Source organism: Alligator sinensis, unplaced genomic scaffold, assembly GCF_000455745.1.
Source record: "Alligator sinensis unplaced genomic scaffold, ASM45574v1 scaffold1321_1, whole genome shotgun sequence".
Lineage (NCBI taxonomy): Eukaryota > Metazoa > Chordata > Crocodylia > Alligatoridae > Alligator > Alligator sinensis.
The window spans coordinates 144,195-150,579 of record NW_005843387.1 but is presented as its reverse complement, the minus strand read 5'-3'; the positions used below and the strand labels follow the sequence as shown (position 1 = coordinate 150,579).

Below are 6,385 nucleotides of genomic sequence, written 5' to 3'. Positions count from 1 at the left end.
GCGCCGCCGCCCACGGGTAGGTGCCGCGTCCCTCCTCCCCCGCCCCGAGCCGCGCCGCAGCCTCCCGCCCTGCAGCTGCCGGGCCCGTGTTGCCCGGGAGGGCCGCCGCTTCTCACGTGCTCGGGGCTGCCTTAACTGCGGGTGGGGCCGGGGAAGGGGCTTGGGACGGGAGTCGCCGCCTCATCTGCGGGCTGCCCGTCTTAAGCTCTTGAGTTCTGACATGAGCGGCCCCCAGGGCTGTGTAGTTTTTTGACTGTACTGCTCAATTTCCCGCAGTTAGTGTGAGACGATCAACTCCGCTTTGATACCAGCCGCTCTGCAACCCGTTTTCCTGGCGGGTTGGATGACGTTTCATTGTTCCAGGGTGCGGTACTGATGGGTCAGGAGTATTTGCCTTGAAAATGTGTGCTCATGTTGAAAACATCCCCCTTAGTCTATTGATTCACCTGGGTTACTCCTGATGACTGTATTGGTTGCCCCAGTGTTTCTCAACCTGTGGGTCACGACTCAAAAGTGAGTTGCAAGAATATGTGAAAGGGCTGTGAACAAACTTGTTAAAAATGGGTTCTCCTTTAAAGGAGGAAAAGTGGGGAGCCATGGGTTTTCTTTGCAGGCTGGCAGAGTTTCAGCCTGCAAGGGGCTGCTTGCGGGCCACCCCCACGCACCGCTTGCCCCACAACCTGGGCAGGTTGGGAGTGAGGGGTGCCGGCAGGGCCAGTGGGCTGTATTACACTCAAACTATTTACTGGCTGGGGACTGGCCATTGATGTTTACAAGGTGGTCCCAGTACAAAAAAGGTTGAGGGACCACTGCATTATGGGATACTCTGATGCTGTGTGTTGTAACTAAATCTTTAAAGGAAGGTGGTTGTTCTAGTATGTACTATAGAAGCTATGTCACATGAAATAGGGAAAAATCGCATTATTACCGCGGTCCATTGGTCTAAAGTTTGAGAACGGCTGCCATGGCTCCACTGGAGTCAGGGGTGTGTGACTCTCGCTTGGATAGACGCAAGAAAGCCATCTTTATATCAGTAGCTTGGTACCAGCAGCTGTGGCACCAAAGAGGTCTGTCCTGTCCTCTGTTGTTGAGGCATCTCCCCAATTTACTGGGCAGGGTCCAGAGAATGTGTTGACCCCGTGCTGCCAATGGTTTAATATCTGAGCTAGTTTAAAGTAGGGATATAAATACTGGTTAATTAAGTGTGTGTTTAAACTCCTGGAATGTTATCAGTTAAACAGGTACCCATAACCGGTATCTCCTGGGGACCTGCCCTGCCTGTGCTCCCATATTTACTGGGTGGCAGCAGCAGGCAAGGGGCTTTTCCAGCTTTTCCAGGGACCTGGTTGGAGCCTATGCCGGCTGTGGTAGGAGGCTGGGAGGCTACAAGTGGTTGCACGGGGGTCTGCAGGGCCCTGATTTGTCTCCTTACCAGTGGCAGGAGTATGCGTGCCTTGGGGTGGATGGCAGAAAGAGCCAGGGGTACTCTCTCCTGCCTGCCCTGCCACCTTTAGGGTCACCCTACGACTTTCTCCACTGGACTGCTCCCCACTCCACACTAAATGCTAACCTGCGAATATGGTTAAATGTTTAACCCAGGGGTCGGCAAACCCAGCACGTGCCAGAACATGACATGCAAGGCCATTTTGCTCTCATGCCACAGCTGGCTTGGACTTTGAGCAGCTACCACCAGACTCCATGGCAGGCAGCAGCTGCCTGCAGTTCAGGCCAGCTGTAGCCAACATCCCAGAGGATACAAACTGTTGCACTAGGCTCCGGCTGGGCTCCATGGTGGCAGCATCTATAGACATGTCCTGGGGCAGATGGCGGGGGTTGCACTATGTCAGGCCCTCTTCGCCTGGGAGCACATAGCTGGAAGGTGCAGGTGCTGCTGCCACAGAACCTGGCTGGAGCTCCCTGTTGCCTGCCACATCCAGCCTATCTCTAGGCAGCTGCAGCAAGTGGCAGGCAGGCAGGCTGCAAACAGGTGCACCAGGGTCCGGAGCCCTGGCACCGGCTCTGTGGTGATGTCAGCTGCACGCGCACCTTCGGGCGCATGGTGGGGGAGGGCCTGGGGCAGCACAATCCTAGCCCTTCCCCTGCAGTCCGTCTGGAGGCATGCATGTGCCCACCACTAGCAATGAGGATAGGGCCCCTTGCAGCTCCCCCGCCATCTGCCTCTGGCATGCCATGTTGGGGCCTGGGTCCAGTTGGGTTGTTTTGGCACTGCAGTCAAAAATGTTGCTAACCCCTGGTTTAACTGTTTACATCCCTGGTTTAAAGCTAGCTTGGATGTGTTTATGTGAGCTGTAGTCGCATGTTGATTGCAGCTAAGACATAATCATAATGGTATTAAATTGAAATGTTGTAAGACCTCTCCAAAACCTGTTATTTTAGTTAATGAAATTATATCTGTGTCTATCTTATCCAGTTTTGAGTTATGGGAAATTCTAACAGGTTCAGTATCTGCATTTCATGTCTCTGGAAGTATATGTTAAAATGGCTGCCAAGCATATGTCAGAACTCTTCTTTTGATAATTATTGCATATGGTTTTAGTGGTCCATTCACACAGCAAATTGTAAATTGCTGTGTCATAATATAGAATGATGCTGCCCTGATTCTTAGAATCTGCTTTCTCTTGCCTGACGGGGGCAATGTGTAGAGGGTGCATGGGAGTGCACATGCATCCCTGAGAGCGCTGGTCCATCCCCTGTCAGGCCATGCTCTCTGTGTAGCAGGGGGGAGGCAGGAACACCAGTGCCCTTTCTGTGAGCATCGGGTAGGGAGTGAGGCTGCCAGCAAAAGCAGCCGCGCCACTTCTGGAAGTGGCCGATGGAGTTCCGGAAGTGGCGTAGCCACTTTTATTGAGAGTGAAATCAGTCCCCGCACTGGACAGCAGGATTGGCTGCTGGGGGACAATCCTCCTCTTCCCCCCCACCCCGCACGCTGACTGGTGTCAGGGGTGGCATGTGGCCCCCTGACTCAAGAGGCACCAGACATCCGTGTAGCCTGATATCCAAATATCTTAGAACCATATTATCAAGTGATATCTCATAATGAGTTCTTATCTTTTCAGGACTATAACAGTTTGGCTCCAGCTATGCAAGCAAGACCAAATTGAATTATAATACAACAATCCAAAAAAACCACAAAAGAAAAACAAAACAAAAAAAATCAAAAACGTTAAAGATGCTTACAGGGGTGTAGGTTGTATCCGTGTTGGTCTAAGGACATAGGCAGACAAGGTTCCTTGGGTGAATTTGATATCTTTTATTAGAGCAACCCAAATGTTGCTTAGGTACTTTTGAAAATGTACATTGTACTTTGACTCCGGAAATGTTCCATAGGGGTCAAGGTTATTTGGTCACGGTCAAGTTAGGATATTAGTGTGGTAATAGTATGATATATAACCATGTTGAAAGGGAATGCAATTCATGCTGGGCTTTACCATGTTAGACCATCATCAGTTCTTAAGATAGTTCCAAGATAGATCTACTGATCTCATGGTAGGTGGGCATTTTCATTTAAAAAAAAAAAAAAAAGTCGTTAACTGAATTGATGTTAGCAAGGTTGCTATCACTTGTGGGTAAAGCTTGTCGGTTAGTATTGAGTCTTGTGGAAATGGTATGTGGTGCAAGTATGGATAAGTTTTAGAAGGTCAAGATATAATATCCAAAGCACCTAAGTCTCATTTTCAAAAGTGGCAGACATTTACAAGCCTAAACTACACTGATTTTTTTCAGTCAAATTTAAGATCCCAAATGCCCAATTTTTCTTTTCTAAAGGAATATAGGAACTTTTAAAAATAATACACATTTTCAGTGTAGGCATCATCAAGGCTTAATAGAGACTCCCAGTGTGTGCATGCTATATTTCAATTTCACATCACCGGTTTTTAGGCTCTGTGTAAAGTAGCATTTTTTTCAAATTTCCTGATGTTGTGTTTAGCACAATTACATTGGTGGCAGTAATGAAGAACATTAGTGCAGACCAGTTATGCCTTTTTTTTCTTTTGCTACTCTGTTGCTTTCATGTCACTATTGCTACTCAATGAGAAATTTAGTAGGGAAAAAAAGCATTGTAGTCACAATCTTATATTTAGCATCTCTTATCCCAGTAGGTTGTGTCTGTTGTTATAGGTGCATGTTTATTTTAAACTAGTGAATTGCCCATCAAGAATGATAGGAAAGGGGGTGTGAGTGGGGACAGAATGCTGCCAGCCATCACTCACTGCTGCCTCGCAGGAGCAGGGGGAGAGGGGAGCTTGCGTGCTGCTGCCGCTGCTCCGCATCCAACTCTGCTCCCCCCTGCCCTCCCTGCTCCATGTCCGGCCCTGCTGCGCAACTGCCTGGCCCACTCCACTGGAGCCATGCCCCACCCATTATTCTTGACAGCACTGGTGCGAGCCATGTCCCCCCAAGAGTGTTACGGACAGACAGACGGACTAAGCCCTTTATATATGTGTATATAAATAAAATGTTTGTCACCTTACAGCAGCTAAACACCTTATTTTCAGAATGAGCATGTGGAATTGTGAATGCCATATTTGCATGTGCATATAAGTGTTCACATTTGATTTTTGCATGTTCATACGTTTTCCTTAATTGTTACCCGAAGATGCATCTAATTTTTGTTCACAAATTAGACAGGTGTTTGCACTTCTGAAAATTGAACCCAAGGGCTTGGGTATATAGTAAACAATATATTTGGAGTAGTTTTAGGACTTGTGTTTTAATAAATGATTTTGGTAAACGGGGAGAAGTATAGAAGAGATGGTTCATTTTACACTTTGATTCTGGGTTTTTGTTTTTTTTTCTTGTAGCATTACTCCCCAAACTAATTTTGTCAGTATATTTGAAAATCTTTCCTTGTAACAGGTTTGGTCATTATGAGACACGATAATGGGCTCTGCAGATGAAGGAGAGAAGTGGATGTGGTATAATTGGATTTTTTTTTTTTCTTTTTCTTTATTTTTTGGCGGGGGAAACATTGGGAAATGGGAAACATTTTTAAAAGCGTTGCTGTTCTTATTGGTAAGCTTGAAAGGTGGTTAGCCGTGTGAGTCTGAAATCAGGCAGAAGATAGGCTAGGGTGGTACCCTAGAGGCTACCCAGTTAGTCTCTAAGGTTATAAGTAGACATCATATTTGTCTTAAGAGTTTTTTTTGTTTTTGGTTTGGGTTGTGTCGTGTCCCCCGCGCCCCCCCCCGGCCTTACAGACAGGTCCGCTCACTGCCCCACTTAAAGTGCCACTGAAGTATCAAGGCATAATGTTCTGTCCGTTTTCCTTGCTATATTGTGGTGTGTTCCTATACAGTAGAGTTGCATATGTTCTGGAGGGAAGGGTTAAGTTCAGAATGACCTTGGTAGATTGGAGAAATGGTCCAAATTAATTAATAAAATTCGGTTAGGTTCAAAGTCCTGCACTTGGGGTGGAACAGTCAAATGCCCAACTACAGACTGGGGAATGACTGGCTAGACTGCAGTACTGCAGAAAAGAACTTGGATGTGTTAGTAGACCATAACCTTAATATGAATAAGCAGTGGGTTTTTTGTTGCAGGAAAAAAAGGCAGTATCATATTGGGCTGTATTAATAGGGATGTTGCTTACTAGTCAAGGAAAGTGTGTCTTCTGTCCTGTCAAACACAGGTGAGCCTCATCTGTGCTAATGTATCCATTTTTGAGCTTAGCACTTCAAGAAAGATGTGGAGAAATTAGAATTCAGTGGAGCGCTATAAACATGATTATAGATTCATAGATGTTAGGGTCGGAAGGGACCTCAATAGATCATCAAGTCCGACCCCCTGCATAGGCAGGAAAGAGGGCTGGGTCTAGATGACACCAGCTAGATGCATATCCAACCTCCTCTTGAAGACCCCCAGGGTAGGGGAGAGCACCACCTCCCTTGGGAGCCCGTTCCAGACCTTGGCCACTCTAACTGTGAAGAAGTTTTTCCTAATGTCCAGTCTAAATCTGCTCTCTGCTAGCTTGTGGCCATTATTTCTAGTAACCCCCGGGGGCGCCTTGATGAATAAAACCTCACCAATTCCCTTCTGTGCCCCCGTGATGAACTTATAGGCAGCCACAAGGTCGCCTCTCAACCTTCTCTTGCGGAGGCTGAAAAGGTCCAGGTTCTCTAGTCTCTCCTCATAGGGCTTGTCCTGCAGGCCCTTAACCATGTGAGTGGACCCTCTCCAGGTTATCCTCATCCCTCTTGAAGTGCGGCGCCCAGAATTGCACGCAGTACTCCAACTGCAGTCTGACCAGCGCCCGATAGAGGGGAAGTATCACCTCCTTGGATCTGTTCGTCATGCATCTGCTGATGCATGATAAAGTGCCATTGGCTTTTCTGATGGCTTCGTCACACTGCCGACTCATGTTCAT

General features: G+C 47.4%; 1 protein-coding gene across 3 annotated transcripts in view; it reads left to right on the top strand.

The window, feature by feature from the left end:
* The window catches only part of KLHL15 (kelch like family member 15), a 42,149-nt gene continuing 35,764 nt past the window's right edge, over positions 1-6,385 (top strand). For 2 of the 3 annotated variants that reach the window (XM_025195077.1, XM_006038547.2), the window contains exon 1: positions 1-16. The gene's annotated coding sequence lies outside the window, so the exon portion shown is untranslated. Of the gene's footprint in view, positions 17-493; positions 514-6,385 lie in introns of those variants that run through there. The other variant, XM_025195076.1, reaches the window with a different exon arrangement.